Genomic DNA, 20,428 nt, shown 5'->3' on the forward strand with positions numbered 1-20,428 from the left:
TCGCCCTCTGTTCTTTTCCTTTTCTTTCAGGCCTCACTCCCCTGTATAATATAACTTTCACTAAACTTTCCTAATAATGATTAACATAAATATTCACGGTGCAAATCGAAAAGACAATGTGGTAATAATTTCAAACTTAAAACTGTCTCCCTCTGCCCACAATTATCATATTTTCGCTTATACAATCAATTACGGCAATAAAACTGTAATTCTGGCTCTCTTCCTGAAAAACTTTACCGAACCAAGATGCAAATAAAACGACAACTGCGTGGGTCTCAGATGTCCCAAACATTCGCAGCAGAATTACAAGCTGAAATTAAATGTATTTTTTCAACTAATAACAAAATTGAAAAAGCTATTATTATGCAAAACCGGAACGCAGCCAATGAATAAATCCCGACACCGGCTCTGCTGCAGCGTTTAATTCAGACCTCGTTCAAGTGACAGACGTGATAATTAGACCAGGATTTGGAGGACTGTTGTAGCTAAACTAAAAGATCAAAATATCTCATCCGACCAACACGTTTGTTAAAATCATTCCTATCTAGACAACCAGTAGCGTACACTCAAACGAAATTATGCAACCATCGATACGCATTTTCCTATTTGTGCGACTGTGGAAAAGGAAAAAATTGTAAACGAGCGGTCGGATTTGAATCACTGAAAAATGATTCATAAATGCAATAAATGAAGCTACGCTCCCTACATAAATGAGTTTAGTGCAGAGCGCTTAAACGTGGCGGCTTGACTATCATGGAGGAATGCGAATAATATGTTAGGAGAACAAAGACCACTTTGATAAGAATATGGTTTATGGCGGAATGCGGCGCTGAATGTTTAGTTTGCCTTTTAAACACAATAGGAATAACCAGATAAAATTTAAGGGAACATTTTGCAATGAGACGATTACTATACCGGTTGTGAGAGAGGCTTTATTTTAAAATTTAACCTATTACGGATTCAATCACCACTTAACGCTTCCCTTTCAAACGAACCAGAGTTTCGCCGTCTAATTATAAAATCGTTCCGTATCAAAAACGGGCTCTGCCTCTTTCACAATAGACTAACAAAATTTGATATTAATATATTAGGCACAAAGCTATTCTGGATGTTATTCGGAAATGAAGTGAATGGGTAAAAGCGGTGGATTCTCAAAGAGGGTGACAGTCGGTATTCTATTTAGGTATCAAATTGAGTTAACTAGAACCGTACTAATGTATTATTTACCGCAGACTGCATTAAGGGTCTGCAAATATTAAATAGGGCAAATTAGATTCTTACTCGCCTTCTTACGCACGCCCAGACGACCAAATCGCTACCATCTCCATCAATTAATTACCTTCACGTACTTAATTTCATAACAGATCACCAAGAGTCATCCGGAAACAGACCACTTTTCTCGAATAATCGAATCGCATCCGAAATTATATTTACGACTGGGATTTCTTTTCAAAAGGATATCGATTACCTGTTACACAATACACTAATTTTAAGATCATACAGGGTGCCTTAAAATTATCGTATTTCGAGTTCGGGGCTTAGTAGGGGACATCCTGTCGACCAAGTAAAAATGTTAAAAAAAATTGCTGTCACTTTGAAAAAAAATATCAAAATTGCCAATATTTGTTCAAAAGAACCTGATTAATATTCTAGCTATGTTGTACTTCCCTTTTGAACAAAAATTGGAAAAATAAAACTTTTATTTTTTCGAGATACCTACCTAAAGCTGTTTTTTCAAGAAATATCTTTTCATTTATATTTTAATATTTTACATAATCATCCTCACCATATTTCAAAATGAATGTCAACCATTTATATTTTTTATTTGAAGAAAACATGATGAAAAGTTTAAACCTTCAGACTCATATATCTTTGTAAAGACCCCCCCCCCCCGGTATTTTTTATTTTATTTTTTCGAGATTCCTGAGATTTTTCCCTACAAGACCCCCGACTTGGAATACGTTAATTGTGCGACACCCTGTATAATCTTATTACCTATTATTAAATTGGGCGGTCAGTTACACAAAAGAAGTTGACGTAGGTTGTTTATGGTACCCTTTAGGGACTTAAGAATTACTAGAAAAGTGGTCAACAGATGTTTCCCAACAATGAGATATTTATTTATGACACTGCAGTTGTAAATCTTGGTCATTTTTCGCTCTTAATGTTAAAATTGGAATAATTCAAAAACAATAATTATGCTTTGATGCGAATTTCGTATATGTGTTCTTTGAATTAATTGTAAATTATGAGCGTGTACGAAAAAAATTTGTTTACTCAAAATCGATTTTTTTAATTTTATGACTCTGAATTAAGTGATAAGGGAAAATTGATTACACACATTTGAAGTCTTATATTAAGGGAATGTAACCCTAAAGTTTCGTAATTTTTACTAATTTTTTAATAGGGTTTATCGAGCGGACGGTAAAACTTCACTCACCCGGTACATATTTTATTTATGAGAGAATATCGATGAGTAAACTTATATTAGATTGATTTCAAATGTTGCTTGATACAATTTGTTAAAAACCTCATGCCATATTACGTCTTACTATCTGTTGAAGGAGAGAAAATAATGTTGAAAAATATGGAACATTTTTGTTTATTAATCCTTTTAAATTTGTGGTGTTTACGCATTGGCATATAAAAAAAAACCTATAATATTTGTTGACGGGGCTGATTTCAGGCTGGAATAAATCCATAATCAAATTCACTGGTACGTTCAGCTTGAGGCCACCATCTGGTTTAAAAATTTCCTCATCAATTAAATTATTTCATAATAATAAATCACCCAGAACACACCATCACCCAAAAATTCTTCATTCGGTTACGTTCGACAAAATCCTTTCGTCCCTTCGTCCCCGCAAAGATGATCTCTGATATTAAATCTTTATAAAAAAATCACTTTCCAGAACATTGACTGTTCAAATTTGTTGGGTATTTCCTCAAAAACTTCCTAACCGCAATATGGTTATTTGCTGTCGAAACTTTTTATTATAATTCTTTTTAAACTCGTATTCTCCCCTAAATGTAAAAGTTTCACCTGTGTAATGTACAATTTATTTATGCGATTTATGCTACCACCTAAGACATAGGTATTCAGTACAATAATATCAGTATTTTGCGACGAATTCATTTATTGATTTCATTAATCGAATTAATTGAATCGGTGGAATTCAAACGAAATCTAAAGGTCATACACGACACATCTACATAAATCAGAAATGGTGATGATGTTATTGCGCCGAAACTGAAAGGGTTGAAAGAATTGAAATTGTAGGAAAATGTTTCTTGAAAAAAAAACAAAAAGAAAGTTGACCTTTCGTCGAACATCTCAATGGGAAAGAAAATGTTTCCATCATTTTAAAGTATTGACAACATAATTACACAACATTTTTGATTTACAATGCAAAAATTTCCGATAATAATGCGGAACCTGGAAAAGTGCCCCGAATGCTTGCAGCGTTTCCACGTTGGATTATTTTAATTTAGTTTAATTTCTACGAGAGTTTACTTTTTTTTATTACTTTTATGTTATCTGTAGATGAAATGTTTTTGGGATAAAAATTTCTGTTTAAAAAAGTGGTCACAGCATCGAGGTCGGATTCAAAACACAGTTATTATTTCTAGCAGCATTCAGGCTGAGTTTGCTACTAGGTAGCAACAAGCAAATAGATAATAATTATGGAAGCAATGGCACTGAAGCTTGAAATACTGGTCTACAATTAGTGTTATTATTTAAATCTACCATTTTATAAATTGGTATGACTAGATGTAATTTCATGCGGTCAGAAAAAAACCGCTCGAACAAATACATTGATTGATTAATTCGGTAATTGGACCAATCAAAACATTAGCCTTGTTAGTCTGATGCACGTCTACGAGTACAATCTGCCTTGAAATCTTATGTAAAAGAGTGTGGCATGTTAACTGTATAACAGTGGTATTTTTTTTGTAAATGTTGATAATTTTGCAGCGTTTCCGTGTTTGTTTTTTTTTCTCGTTGTTTAGTCCGAGTGCACTAAACTGTCAGATTGGATTATGTCCAAGATAACACGGCACAAACGAGGCTATTGACCGGGTAGGTCTTTCAGGTGAAGGGAGCTGTCGTCTGAGTCCTTAAAAATGAGTGATTTTGAAGGATGCTGACGCGGGGGCGGCCGTTCTGTGGCGGAAGCATGTCAAAGACAGTTTTTCAATAGTGGCGTCTGCGGTCAGGTTGCAGATCTCTCCAGTGTAAAAATGTGCTGATTTCGTTCGGAATTCCTGTGACAGGCGATATGCGTCGACAAAAGAGCGAATAGAGCGAATTGAATTACAGCGACATGTCCGATTGACAAAGCGACAGCTCAAATGACAATTTGTCTATGTTGTTGCAAGTTAACAACACTTTCCGCGGCAATGGTTTTGCGGAATTGTTGGTGGATCCCCGGTTCGTTATCGGATTGCACTTAGCGCTTGTCGCTGACTCGCATTACATCCCTTCACTAAAAAAAACTGTAATGAATTGTGGCATAACGACGGCCATGCTGCGGGGTTGCAACTCGCAACGCTTCACCCGCAATACTGAAATGATTTAGCGAACATGTATTCGAGACAATGGAGGTTCTAATGAATACGATTTGCATATCTTCCTCGTTACTTTGTGTGGTCTGTCGCGTTATGTCGCGAACTATGTAAGTATTTCAGACTCCCCTTCATAATTAACTCCTACAACTGATTCGAAGCGGTTACACAGCGTTAACTCTCAACACGCACAATGATGACGAATAACTCCACGCCACATTTGTCATCCGGCTAAACAAAACTCGCTCCCAAAAAAAAAACAATCCCCTTCAAATTATTACAATTATTAATAATAAAAACATATTTTTGAAACTAAACTTTATCTCAGACAATCAGAATTCTACGCATTCCGACGAAGTACGAATATGAGCGAAAAGAAATTGGTATTTTTTGGTTACATATGTATTATAAAAAAATGTACAGGGTGTCTCTAAAATTCGCGGCAAAATTTTAACCACGAGCTACTGGCTTCATGTAGAACTCGGAAAAAATATTTAAAAAAATTTATGTCAAAAAATAAAATAACATTTCATGAGCTACAACTTTTTTGAAATGCTTTTAGGCTTCTACGTTGTCCCACAATCTCGTTGGTAAAATTTTGGTTGTCAAGTCAGATCATATGACTCGGCGTTATCTAGAAAAAGTAATTTTTCTTTTCCCTTAATCATCACTTTTCTAGAGAAAAATGAAAGCCAATCCGTCATTATTTTAGTGGTCATCCAAGCTCACCTATTATGGCGTCAAACTACGAGTAATTACAACTAATTACTCGTAGTTTCTGGCTGGAGGTTTCAGAAAGCACGTGGTCTTGCTGAGTTTCCGATTACTAATACTTTTTTTTGCCAGCCACATTGATGTAACACAGACGCTCCTTTGCTAATTTACCGCCAACACGTTTATCCTGTTTCAGGGCGAAAGTCCTAGGGGGGACAGTTCTATAAAACGAACCAGTCTCATCAGTATTGTAAACTAAACTAACGTGATAGTCACCAGAAATATTTGTGTAAGAGATATTGCGACGTTTTTGAAATTTCTCCAGGAAACCATTTGACCTCCTACATTATGGGCTACCTTTTTGGCTTTGTTTTTTAGGTCCTGGTCCGTTCAAGAGAAGTTTTTCTTCAATTTAGAGGAATAAAATAATTGTCCCCGTCCGTTCAAAAGAGAGCCGGCCTAGGGAGGGTACAGTTACGTAGGGTAACGCAAATTCGGATCGTCTAAAAAAGGTAGCCGTATAAAGAGGTGTTCGAAGAGGGACGTTTTCACTGTATATTAAGAAAATGGTGGAGGCGCCGGGATATTATATACTGTACGTTCGAAAATAAAAATCGAGATGGCCATGATTAATACGTTTAGTTGGCAGCACGTAAAAATCTAATTCAAATGTCATTAGATGTCATTAAAATAGTAACTGTCATTATTAATTATTGACTATTAAAATTTGCTATTACAATATATTCACTTTAGAGCAAAAAATGTTCATTGTGCAGTGTTACTTCACAAATGGAGAAAGACTTGAGAACGGCGAATGGTCCTATTCGACACCTCGAGTTTTTGAGGAATTTCAACGAAAGTTTCTGGACTTTCACGGCACTTACCAACAACTTGCCTTGATTATTTTGTTTTTGCATACGTGAAAAACAACGTGTCCAAAAACAAGCGTGGTACATTTCCTGAATTAATGCAAGTAATTACTGATAACTGCAATTTAATTGATGTCCAGATTTTGCGAAGGTCATTTGAAAACCTGAAGCGAAGAGTAATATTATGGGATTCACCGTTGAATAAAGACGCGGGAGTTTTAAATCTCATTGTTTCATTACACTAGGTGAGGAAATTCTTTGTGACCAAAAGTTGGCCAGTGACAGCTCCGGGCTCCCAGGGGGTTTTTCGGGGCAGAGGGCGTGGGTTCGGATTTTTAAAAAATTGGGCGCCAGGCAGCTATTGTCTTGAGCTGGTTGTTGCTTGTCCAGCTGCCGGGACAAGTGCTCAGATCTTACTCGTCGAAGGTAAGTAAAAGCAAACGCTTTCTGATCGTTAAACAAATTTTGGTTTATTCGGTTACTGCAAAATTATCCACAGAACAGTATTTGGTGGTTCGGTACTGGTTCACACGAATGCGATAATGGTTCGCTTGTAACTACTAGATGAAAATTGAAAGATGCGGAACCAGTACTTTTAGGTGGCCTTAATATCTACTTTGGTCGTAACCAGAAAAGCTTTTCTTTCACATGTGACCGAATCTTAAACTAAACATGATATTCTTCGACGAAATAAAAGATGTTTTGATTCCTGATGAGGAACCTCCCGAACTTAGACTTCCTTCTGATCGAGCTAATTATTAAATGTAAACTTAATGAAACCCAAGGTCAAGATTGGGGTGTCACCTTGACAAAAAAATTAAAATTGATCCTGATAGGAAAGTTTAAATCGGTGAAGTTCCGAAACGTTAAATTTGACTGAAATTTCTTTAAGTTGACACTGGAGATTGAATGAAAAGGTTCTTACAAAAAAATTCTAAACATTTGCAAAGTTTCAAAAAAATTAGTGAACGTACAAAAATTATGAAAGCGAGAAGCGAGAAATTCGAGGCGTTCCTAAATTTTGCAATGCCGCGGTAAAAAAATATGGCGACTTAGCTTTATGACGGGTCTGTTGTCTCCTCGAATAGCGTCCTTTTGACTTGCGGTGTGACCTTGGCGATACGGTGCTCAAAATAAACGATCGCCTCTGCGAACGATGTTCTCCAAAATGGTCGCCTCTGCGAACGATCTGGCTACGAATCGCCCTGCGAACGATCTGGCTACGAATCGCCCTGCGAACGATCTGGCTACGAATCGCCCTGCGAACGATCTGGCTACGAATCGCCCTGCGAACGATCTGGCTACGAATCGCCCTGCGAACGATCTGGCTACGAATCGCCCTGCGAACGATCTGGCTACGAATCGCCCTGCGAACGATCTGGCTACGAATCGCCCTGCGAACGACCCCTAACGAATTGTCGTTAGTGTTGTGAAAATCGGAAGATTCGGTAATTACCTTTCAGCGAAAAAGGGGGTTCTTGGCGCTAAATCGAAGTCCTTCCGGCACTCCTTTACTCAAAAATTTTCGGTACTCTAAAGTTGCGATACGGTACTGGATCAATTCATCCAAACGGGATTGACTCTAAACTGGATCGAACCACCCCTAATACATGGTCTTAGTGAAATGAATTCAAAATTGAACGATAATTACCTCTATAGTGCGAGGGGTCACTCGACCACGAACTCTAAAAGGCGCTTCGCTGGCGTCGCTTCGACGGCTCTCGACGAAGTGTCCGACTTCCGCATTTTTAATCTCGGTACCGCAGTCCCATAAATCGCGAAAATCGTCACGCGCGCGATTCTCGACCTTATTCAGTTGTGCTATAAGGCGGGCTGCGCTTGCGTGGTACTGCGCAATCAAAAATGTGCATTTCCGGTGGTACTACACGTGCGCGTGTCATGACAGGTGGACCGTCATGGCGTCGGTTTGTTTACCTCGAAATTATACCGAGCGGGAGAATTCAGATTTTGGACGGTATTGTGTCGGTAAGTCGTGCACGTCTATCCTGATGTTAATTGCCGTAACTCGCAGGTCAAAAAAAGGACAGGAAGAAAGATGGGGTTGAAAAGAAGGAGATGACTTTCCGGCAAGTTACTAAAGAGGAAAAGGGACCCAACATTGCCGTACGGTCACCTATCGCTGAGAAGAGAAGAAGAGAAAGTGAAGAGAAAGAGAAAGTGAAAGTGGGGTTCTGAAAGATAGGTTGCAGCTCGCCAACCTAGAGGCGTGAGGCCACCTCAGCCTGACATTTGCGGGGGTAACATGTGTTCTTCCAGCCCCCCCGTGGTGGCTGGCACAAATGACTCTAAATTGAAACTTTCCGCTTCCGGAATGAGCGACGTAAAAAACTTGAAGGCAGGGTGGGCGCGTCGCGTTGCCAAATGCCGTGCGTTAACTGCTAGTTCCGGGTCTTCGAACTGCGATCTATTAGCCCCGCGAGCATAAGTAGGACCTCGTGGCCTCCTACTCCGGCCAATCGCCATTGTGGCGTTTCGTAACGCTACACGCTAGGTCACACATAATGCACACCTTTATGAAAATCAAGATTTCAACGTTCTCAAAATCACTAACCTAACTTTTACGACTGACATCTGATAATTGATATCTTAACCAATTGCCAACTGAAATTTTTGGTCACAGCCAACTCTATTTTTTTTTTTTTTTCAATTAAAAAGATCGAACGTACACGGTCGAAGAACTACAAGTTCCAAGTTATGAGATTCTGATCCGAATTACCTGAATTTAAATTTCATAAATTTACATTGAGCGAGTGCAAGATTTTGTATAATTTTGCAACAAAATATGCGTACAATGTGTCCGTAAATTTTTCCCAAAATGAAAATTTAGTCCTGGTACTCAGTTTCGCAACAAAACGAATTCTCCACTCGCTTTCATTTAGACCTGGAATCTTGTTTATTTGAGGGCGCGTGATCGGGTCATGAGGGCTGCCCTGTCGGTTACCCTCCTAATTATTCACGACTACGTGATGTATCCATTGTGACAATCGCCGTTGCATAACAAACCGAACACTTGTGGTATTTAATTTAGGTCTCGCTAAAAAACTAACTGGAACCTTTCGTTTTTAATAAAATAAACGAGAGCCGGCCCAACATGGTATTTCTATTAGACCGTTTGAACGTGACCAGAAAATCAAGTATGTAATTAGTTGTACGGCGCCAGCTGTCCTGCGTCGGAACTGGCAGGACTGATCGCCTCACAATTGAGATCGCTGCTATTTCATTGACTCATTTCCGTCCTTTTTATATAACACAACTTCCAGGAAACCTCAATAAACTCGATTTCGATACTGCAAATCAACTCACTACGTTCCGCTCTCCAAAATTCACAAAATGGAAAAATCGACGCCACTCCTCACAAGACGAAAAAAAATTACAGACCAACTCTAAAGTCTCAAACCAAACCAAACTACAGTCAATTGTTACACTTACACTATTCTTTAAGAAACATTCTATCACTTTCTTCGATTTTTTTAAATCTGTTTCCACATGTTCCATTTAATTTTCCTAATCATAAATTTGATTTTATGGAACCAGTGACAACAACAATCAAGTAGTGTTAATTTCATGATTTGTAAAAATCTTTCGACAACATTTTTACACAAATCAAAAAATTACATGTTACAACATTTCATAACTTGCGCTGGCAACTCTTTTACTCTTATCTAGTTTGAAAGTCCCAATCATCTATTCCCACATCCGGTGCACCGCAAAGATCTGATTTAGTACCCGGGATTTATCAATCTTCATAAATGACAACAGAAAGTTAAGAGTACATTTAACTATGGTTCTCACAAAATAAAATATAATCAATCAACTTAAGTATGTACATAACATTTTTGTCTTACAATACAAAATTTTCCGATAATAACACCTTTCCACGTTGAATGGCAAGGGAAATCCTCACAAAAAGGAATTTCTTTGATTTTGAAAATAAAATAAAAATAAAAGCAAATAAACAAAATAATTGTTTCGGTAGGTCTTGGACAAGGTCGAGCGCGGGGAACAGAGCGGTGCGGGAGGGTGATCCAGGTTTACATTTATAATGGCTTAGAGATTTTGTTGCAATGTTAGTTTTTTAATCATAACTTGATTAATATTCCCTCAAAATCATAATAATAAACACCATCGTAATCAGAGAATATCGGTCTTTAGTTCTTAAACAATACATTTTTTCGATTTGACGCTTAGTTTTCGAGCAATGGAGTGAGAAACGTAAAAACACGGCAAGATTAACGAATTTTTGGCGAGCGTCGAACAGAGATACAGGCATTTCAATTTTATTCTTTCCATAAGACGCAATGCTTTTTTGAAAATTGTTTATTTTTTTACAAGCAAACGGCTACAGAAAATATTACAAAGTTTTCACCAAAAAAAATACTTTAACACCGGCTATCCGATAAGCTACGTAACTCGAAAATTTTGAGTAACGCCCTTTTGCACGCCACAATTTCTGAACTTTTTTTTTTGGAAGTTCACCTATACATGACCAATCGATTTAGCAAGGTGTCAGCTTTTTGCCATTAACTGCCCACACGACGAACTTTTTAAGCCTGCGAGTCGGAGCACCAGCGAATATTTTTGTCGTTTCATTTCCCGACGAGAATTTTATAATTCGTATCATGCGACTTGGCAATCATGGAGCTGACTATCTGACAACAGTGCGTTAAAATGAAGCGCCAGGCATTGCCATCTAGAACACAATTATTGTTTTTGATCGTGACGTCACTGTAAAGGCTTTTTTTCCAACTCGAAAAAACTGTTTTTTTGCTTAACAGGGTTGAAAATGGTAGTTGGGGTTGGTTTCTTGGGAGTGAAGCAGCGAAGTGACGGAATTTCTAAAGCGAAAAAACTGTTGTTTTTTTGCTTAACAGTGTTGAAAATGGTAGTAGCGTCTGGGAAAAAAAGTTCGCGAGATGGTGAAGGATGTTTTTTTTTTAATTCTTCAGCAACATCTTCATTGAATGAAGTTACTGAGTCATCCGAGGACAATCATTTAACAGCTTCTCTAATATAAAAATTGGCTACTTCTGCTTCCATTTTCTTTTTTTTTTTATATGCTTATTCAATGACTTATCAGATTTCTTTGCTACACTAAAAGCTCTACAGGGGAAAAGCAAAAGATTCTCAAAGGAAGAGATTGATTTGGTCGAAAGACAATTATTAATAATCGAGCTTAATTTATCTGCAGCTAAATGTCTACAAGCTTTTGGTAATCTTCTAATCTAATCTTCTGAAGTTTTAAATTAATGAGCAATTTTATGATTGAATCGATTGAAGAAAAAGTAGAAGAAGTTGATAGGTTATTATCGATATGATACTTATCTACGTGAATTTTCAATCTCTTATTATCCTTAAAAGATGTTCGAGAACATAAAGTACGAGATAATCTTTGAGATCCACTAGAATGACTATTTTGAGATCCGAATTGCTTCTCATAATCCATGGAAGTAGATGGAGTGTTATTAATTGCTTCATTTTTCGTTCTTGTGTTATTATTTTTTGAGGAAAATGATTTACACAAAAACGATTAGGCCCACGTCCTATGAGTTTTAAGGCCCTTTTCGTTTTTAAAATTCCTGTTGCTTTCTTACAAAATAAATAAGTACAACAAACTAGTAATAACAAGGGTGTTGTTGTTTTACATAAAATCTGTTTCCATATGCTTGGGAATAAAAGACACAACAATTGTTGAAACAATTCTTCTCGAATGTCATACGGTAAGTATTATGATTATTATTTTTTGGAGAAAAATGAAAACTGCAAGATGTGACGAAAGAGGAGTTAATATTGTACGTTAAAGAGGTTACGGTGATTTTTAAAATTGGAGGCGTTTGGAGGTCGTGAAAGTGTCATTGTTTCCTTTCTGGTCGTTATTGAATACGAGTTTTCATCTTACGACCAAACCGAAGGGGAGAATTTAGGGAACGCAATTAAAAAGCGGAAAAGTCTCCACTTAAACAGGTATTGTAATTCGGGGAGACACCGTGGGTTCGGCCGTAAAAAATACACTTTGCGTTTTCCTAATTTAGACAGTAAATTGAAAGAGTTTTGTCAGTTTAATGAAATATTTCCACCTTGTACAAATTAAGGGTGACTTTTTCGGAGACAATATTCCAACCTGTGTGTGCCACATGATGAAATTAAATTTTAAGGGATGCAAGTAGCTCGCTTTGTGTCTTGTGTCGACACGAACGGGGGTGAATTTCTAGTTCATATTGAAGCGGTGAGTTGTAAGAAATTTTTTGGCAATTGTTAGGCTAATTCAGTGCGAAACAATGAACGTTATCGGGGTTTAGGATCTAGAAATGGTCGTTCGAGATGTGATCAAAGCGGTGGTAATGAATGTTGTAAGTTTTCAGAGCATCGAAACAATGCCGTATCGATTATGGGTAGAGAGAGGGTGAGTCCCCCTTCAACCGTTAATATATGGATATTCGTTCTGTCTCCCGTAAAACAAGATACAATTTCGGACGCGATAAGACGCATCGAACGTCCGAAAAAGCAACCAACAGGACGCACCCCCGAGAGACCAGGCTCAGCTTAAAAATGCTCATAAAAGAATATTTCTTTTCTCATATCAGAAAGTTGCAGCCCTCTCGGCTACACCGAAAAACCTGTAGAGCGATTGTTGATCCGGCGGACCACAAACGATCATCGGCTACCGTCCAAACTACACATTCGTCCCCGCTTTGCCAGAATTGATAGCTCCTTCGCAAATCTCCGACCCACCCCCGACCGACCTCTTACGATAGATCCCCATTTTTCAATTATATTTTGATTTATCTCTGCCGCAGTCGGCGTAATAATTCCACTTGTTTTACTCGTAATGAAACACCGATTCCGTCCCCGCCGCAAATCCCTTTAATGAATGTCGATAAATTTCTATAAGTATCGATGTAAACAGTCAACAATCGAACGGGAGCCTCTGAAAGGGGTGACGGTTAAAAATGCGACGCGGTTCGGGGCTTTAAGGCCCCTCTTGAATATTCATGGTTGGTAATAGATGAAAGAAATATGAGGCAGCCGACGTCTCAAATAGAAAACCCAACAACAAACGACGAAAAACGGCTCAGTGCGCAGATTAGAGCCCCAAACCAGTGCCGCACTCCCTAGGGTTCCACGCGATACACTCCAATTCCAAAATAGCTTAGCCGCATACTCTTGTCTGCAGAAAAAAAATCTCGACAAGTTCAACCGAACCTCTTTCAGAAACAAATCCTATTTGTAACATTTATTTCGGGTTTACCGACAAGATTACAAGCTTAAAATCGCATAAATCCAACAGACATCTTGTTTACCAAGCTTTTAGAAATATTTTCAAAATTGATCTTCTACGCGTGTACAAAAACTTTTATTTAATCGATTCTGGAAAGTACGTGAACGTTCGTAAATTTTATCAACAAAAAATACAATTTCAATTTGAACGTTGACACGAGAGAGTATCTACACCGAAAAAATACAAAAGCATCAAAGTCATCTATAAAAGTTGAGCGTTTATTTCCAATAGTTCCAATATAGTTATTTGTATATCAAGGATGCGAAATCGTACTTTGACGAACCGAGAGAAAAATTGTCGCCAAGGCTGCTTTGCGGCCGAGGCAACACAATCTCGAAATCGTCAAAGGATTTCGTAGCCAAGGTGTACACAACATTTTGTGTGCAACCCGAAAATTTCCTTCACTGTCAATAAAAATAAAGTCGGCTCACATGTCCATGTTGCTATGGAATGTTTCATGGATGTTTCAGTTCCGTGTACTCATCCAGAGTTAAAAAAAAATATTATAAATTGTGCAGTGTCGCATTTGAAACCTAAAAAATCGAAACGGCAATATGAAAAATGTTACAGTGACTTTGAGACTGATGTAACAAGAAGAATGTGAAAACCGTGTCGGATAATGTTGTACTGGCTTACCTATTTATTTATTGTGGAAGGTAAATGTTAAGTTCTGTTATGCTAGGTTGTATCATCTGCTCCTTTTTAGGTTATTTTAATCGTGGAACTATCAGGAGCCGTGCAAAAACACAAATAAACCAAAATGTCTGTTGATGACATTCAGGAAATGTTACGAGATATTTATCTTTTACTTTTACGGCCGTCGTCAAGGCAACGCCTGCGAAATTCAATTTCGCGGCCTGTTGTACGCACGCGAAGTGCTCATTTCGCGTACGGTTGCACAGAATTTTTTTTTGCGTTTTCAGATGAAAAAAAATTTAGCTCTTGATTTTTCGATCGAGGCGAAGAGGCTGAAGTGGGTCGTGTTTTCCTGCGTGTGCTGTTTGGGGTTTTGGCGTGTCGTGTCAACGAGAAGATAGGGACGTAGGGCCTAGGCCGCTCCTGGAGGACACCGCGTTGGGAGCAGTCTCTCGCCTCTAATTTATACGTTGTGGAACACGAAACGCACCTCGCAATTTCCACAAAGGCTGAGTTGCAGTTCAACGCAATGATCTACAGCACATCGTCAGCTCAGCACGCTCAACCGCGACTCGTAGATTTATATCCGAAATAAGAAGCAGAACATCGCCAAACAAATGGCTGATAATAAAGAAGGAACGCCGTTGGGGTAATCAAAACATAATGGAACACAGTCCGACTTTGATAATTAACTCATTTACAGACATCAGTGCTCGTTTCTCAAAGTTCATACGGGTTCATTATTCAAAGGGCAATTGTTGGCAAATCTCACCCCCGTCTAACACCAGATGTGCAGCCGCCTTCGTGGTCACCACTACAAACTCAACGTTTCCAAATTTGCGACCCGATCCCATATTAGGCCTCCTGTTTACGGCCGAAGCGATAACTTCCGCGCTTTATGTACGCCCCAGGGCTTTTAATCTGCTTTACTCTAATTTTATGCGCAAGGTAAAAATCGCACTTTTATCACTTGCTAAAGTAATTCCAACAAATTTGAAAAGAAACAATTTTTTCGAACGGAACAGTAGTTATCAAGCTCTGAAATGCTGTACGCGGATAATATGGTGATCATAAATGCCAATGACGAACAAACAACGAATGAGAATCTAAAAATATACAATAGTAGCTTAGAACAGAATATTTAGAGAAAAACTGGCGCCACTAAATTAAGATTTCTTTATAGAAATCTTTATTTAGTGTTATCACATTCCAAATTGAAATTTCGTAGTAGAAACAAGAAGACAGATGAGATAAAAATACAAGACACAAAGCTAGAACAAGTTAAGAACTTTAATTCCTAGGCTCGGTAATATCCCAGGATAGACGACTTGATGACGAAATAAGAGCAGCGGGGAAACTTTTCAATACGATACAAATGAATTTTTGGCAAAAAGAGAAATACCTAAAGAAATAAAAATCGAAATACTCAAGAAAATGGCCATCCCAATCCTGCATATTGTTCAGAAACACTAACACAAAAACATAAAAGTAGAATAAAGAGCACAGAAATTAAGTTCCTCAGAAAAACAGAAGGAAAAAACCAGGCAAGACAAAATAGGGAACTCCACTTTTAGAGAAAGTTGAAGAAAGACAGATAAGATTGTTCGAACACATGAACAAGATGAGAGATGAGAAAATAGTAATACCTAAATATTTTTGAAACAAGGATGTTCAAGAAAAGTAAGAAAGGACGTCCCAGAAGAACCTGGACCGAAGAAATTAAAGCGGTAGTGAGGAAAACGAGATGGTAGGGTAGAACTGAAACAAAAACGCAGATAGATAAAAAATGGAAAGAAATGTGGAGGAAAAAAGCGACAACTCGCACCTGGTTTACATCAGAAAAAGTACAAAGGCATCAGGATTAAGTAAGTAAGTTAGCAAGCTTGGTGACTGGGACCATTTTGAAAATATTTTTCTCTGCTTGCGATGAATTTTTGAAAAAACTTTTCACAAAAAAAATCATACATCTTTTTGGCTTTGAAAAGGAAACGCTAGTCGTGTAAAGTTTTTGCTTGCGAGACTGGCTTCGATTAGTTCGTCAGTTGGTACTCGTCTAATGTCCATTGCTTTTGATCAATATAAGTAATTATGTTCCTAATTTCGGACATAAGAACCCAACTGTATAATTTTCAGACAATTCTCTTAACTCACTGTAGCTAAATAATTTTCTAATTGCACTACCGATGTCCAACTCAGTATTGATTTCTAATTTTGGTCTAGTTTGGCTGTATGTCGAGTGTTTTGTCTGTTCCAGACTCATTACATCCAACCCTTATTGATCACAAATGAGCCACGATAATGACGATATTGAGTCACAGCAGTAAATTCCCGATTTAAAAAGAAGGAAAAGTTTACACGTTTGTAGAAAGAAGACAGTCGTGATGTTTCCACGTCTTGCTTGGAGGATAATAGGGACTAAAAGCTAGTCGGTCGAGGACGCTTTACGATCGCCTGCCAAAAAGTACAGTTAAACACCACCCCACCGTGTCTTAACGTGGAACCCATGAAAAATGCAACAAGCCAAGAAGAGTTTAATGCAAATAAATGCAGACGCGTTTAGGCCGTAGAACGGGTGAGTACGGGACATTATTAATTTATTCATTCCCTCGGGAACGTCAGGCCGACGACCGCAAAAGAATAAAGCGCCGAACGACTCAAAATTACAAACTGAAATTGAAAATAAATGCCGTGGGGCCAAGGGCGGCTCGAGCGGAAGACTCAGGTCAAAAGGAATTCAGCGAGACCGTTCCTGACTAGTCCAAAATGTGAAGAAAATAGCTAATGACGTTGGCAGATAGGTAAAGAGAAAAAACACCGAGTAAAAATAAATGATAATGTAATAGCGGGAGTGAATGCAAATCGAGTCAAAAAATGTTATGTCAGTTGTGAGCGTGCACGTTACGGTTGTCTTTGCAAACCGACCGCTCCGTCGTCTTTTTCCGCTCGAGCGTCTTATTTAGTTTGGTATTTTTGTGTTGTCTGAAAAAGAGCGTGCGGATGGGCAGTCCTCGTCTTGTAGCGTCTTGTTTGCCAGGACCTCAGGCGTGTCGCACACGAGTTGCGTGTGCAGGAAGCGTGTTTTTCCATGTCGTATCGTTACCGAACCCCAGTTCTGTTGCCCAAACTGAGTAAACACAGATAGGCGCGCGTCACCGTCGTTGTTTGATCATGCAAATTGTAGATTAAAACCAATTTCACATTCAAAATTATTCGGTCACATTTCGAGCAACCGACGCGTGGAATGCAACTGCACCACCGGGACGGGGGTTGTTGATTAATTCCTCGCAATTAGACGGTTTATGTGTAAGAATGCGAATTAACATCGGAATTCTTTGCATGCCTCGATTTGCTTCGCTTTCGTTCTATTGGCGCAATTATCAGAATTGGGGAGTTCTGTCAGCACTTAATTAGTTGCTGCGGCAGGATTAAGCGGCGCGATAACGCCATTATAACCATGAAAATCTGATCAGAAAACAGTGCACTTCTATTCTGAACCTGCTGGTGAATGGCCGTTCATTACGTTCATGCACTGCGAAACTAATTGCCCAATTTTATTTTGCGTACTCGTCCGACTAATCATCCGAAGAGAGCTTCTTCAAAGTCCTGCTGCTGTTTGGGAAATATAAACATGCGAATGGAAAAGCGGCGAATTTGAGCACGGCGTGAAAAAAATCCAATGTAAATTGATGAAATGCCACTGAATTGACAATTTAGTGCCGTCCTCGGGAAATGTGGAATATGGAAATTTAAAATAAACTTTTTCCAAAACCTTTGCCACCAACACCACGAACAAAACTTGATATCTGTAATTTTCTCATGTTTGTATTCTTTTAAAAATAAAAAAAGAAATTGTGTGCAGGAACAAAAATACGACAGGAGGCAGAACATTTTTGTGATTTCGTCGTTCAACAAGATATTGGAGCCAACTTACATATAAAAAATCAAAAAAACTAAATGCCACAAGTCGGTTGATATACAGGTTTATTATAAATGATTGTAGGTAGTCGAAGCAGGCCATGCCCATGTTATGAAATTTTTGCCGCTTTCAGTGAACTGTCAATTTTTGAAAAAAATTTTGTTCAATTTTTAAGGAATTTATTCCATACTTTTGCCGCTCACTGTATTTTTCTTTTTGTAGAGTTGAGCGGTGAGCTCTCGTGCTACGTTGCCAGATAGTCAGCTCCATGATTGCCAAGTCGCATGATACGAATTATAAAATTCTCGTCGGGAAACGAAATGACAAAAATATTCGCTGGTTCTCCGACTCGCAGGCTTAAAAAGTTCGTCGTGTGGACAGTTAATGGCAAAAGGCTGACACTTTGCTAAATCGATTGATTATGTATTGGTGAACTTCCAAAAAAAAAAGTTCAAAAATTGTCGTGTGCAAAAGGGCGTTACTCAAAATTTTCGAGTTACGTAGCTTATCGGATAGCCGATGTTCAAAATATTTTTTTGGTGGAAACTTTGTAATATTTTCTGTAGCCGTTTGGTTGTAAAAAAATAAACAATTTTCAAAAAAGTATTGGGTCTTATGGAAAGAATAAAATTGAAATGGCTGTATCTCTGTTCGACGCTCGCCAAAAATTCGTTAATTTTGCCGTGTTTTTACGTTTCTCACTCCATTGCTCGAAAACTAAGCTTCAAATCGAAAAAATTTATTCTTTAAGAACTAAAGACAGATATTCTCTGATTACGATGGTGTTTATTATTATAATTTTGAGGGAATATTAATCAAGTTATGATTAAAAAACTAAAGTTGCAACAAAATCTTATAGGGCTAATAAGCGCAAAGGTCGATCACCCTCCCGCACCTCTCTGTTCTGTTCTGTTTGCATTTCTAATCGCTTAGAGATTTTGTTGCTACGTTAGTTTTTTAATCATAACTTGATTAATATTTGCTCAAAATTATAATAACGGAAACCATCGTAATCAGAGAATATCTGCCTTTAGTTCTTAAAGAATACATTTTTTCGATTTGAGACTTAGTTTTCGAGCAATGGAGTGAGAAACGTAAAAACACGGCAAAATTTACGAATTTTTGGCGAGCGTCGAACAGAGATACAGGCATTTGAATCTTATTCTTTCCATAAGACGCAATACATTTTTGAAAATTGTTTATTTTTTTACAACCAAACGGCTACAGAAAATATTACAAATTTTGTACCAAAAAAATACTTGAACACCGGCTATCCGATAAGCTAAGTAACTCGAAAATTTTGAGTAACGCCCTTTCGCACACAACAATTTTTGAACTTTTTTTTTTGGAAGTTCACCAATACATAATCAATCGATTTAGCGAAGTGTCAGCTTTTTGCGATTATTTTATTATTATTTTTGTCATTTCATTTCGCGACGAGAATTTTCTATTATAATTCGTATCATGCGACTTGGCAATCATGGAGCTGACTATCTGGCAACAGTGCGTTACAAGGTAGCGCTAGCCCTTGCCATCTAGAACACAAACTTTCGCGTTTACCTGAGTTTGAAACGGTCGAAAAAGTGGATTTTCGATCACATTTTTTGAGAAAACGGTACGAGATGAACGTTTCCTCTTTATGACTTTTAGATCTGTGTCTCCAGAACAGCAAAAGATCTCGCAGTTTAATTCAAGACCAATGTTTTTGGATAAATTGATAACTTTCTTAAAGTCGAACAAAACTACTTCTGGGTAATCAGCTAAGGTTCCATCATCTAAATACCAAATATTGAGTTGAGAATCCAAAGATAAAATAACTGGTTGAATGGCAAGACTAAAAATCATAGGACCGCAAGGATCTCTTTGATGGGCTCCAACAGAAGAAGAAATAAATGATCACCGAAAAATAAAGTTGAAGGATTTCTATAGCATTGATAAAGATAAGGGTAAAGAAGTGGGGTATGACATTGCACTTCTTTTAGAACACAGATCTTTTACTTTTTCCTCAACTTTTTTGTCACTTGAGATCATTTCTCTGGATATTCCACTTCTGCTGTTTGCTCTATTATTTTGTTGTCAATCGCTAGTTTACGAGTACATTTGATTTTCCTTTTTTCATAGAGTAAAAAAGTTTTTACTGCAATAAATAAATAAATAGTATTTAATAAGTTCTCCCTTCTTTTTTCTTTTTAACATTGATTTTAGCATTTTAACATAATTTATATACATATGTATTTTTAAAAATTTTTGAAACAGTGACCATTTCCCAGCCCCATCAGAAAAACAGCATCAGTGTAAAACTAAATATTTTTCAGAAAACATTAATTCATTTTTACTGAAACATTTTATAAAAACTGATCGAAAACTGAATTTCGTGATTTTATGCTTTATTGTTGAACCGTGATTTGTATATTTTTCTAATCTTAGAAT

The 20,428-nt window shown here is 37.7% G+C and overlaps 1 protein-coding gene and 1 long non-coding RNA gene across 4 annotated transcripts in view; both read right to left on the reverse strand.

Annotated features, from left to right (window-relative positions):
* The window catches only part of LOC138140000 (nucleolysin TIAR), a 235,537-nt gene that overhangs the window by 206,516 nt on the left and 8,593 nt on the right, over positions 1–20,428 (reverse strand). The gene's annotated exons all lie outside the window — the stretch shown is intronic.
* LOC138139978 (uncharacterized) lies at positions 6,594–8,187 on the reverse strand. The gene is made up of 2 exons (XR_011162414.1): positions 7,801–8,187; positions 6,594–7,752 (listed from the first exon to the last, which is right to left on the reverse strand). It is a non-coding gene; the product is annotated as an uncharacterized lncRNA (long non-coding RNA).

This window comes from Tenebrio molitor, chromosome X, assembly GCF_963966145.1.
Source record: "Tenebrio molitor chromosome X, icTenMoli1.1, whole genome shotgun sequence".
Taxonomy (NCBI): domain Eukaryota; kingdom Metazoa; phylum Arthropoda; class Insecta; order Coleoptera; family Tenebrionidae; genus Tenebrio; species Tenebrio molitor.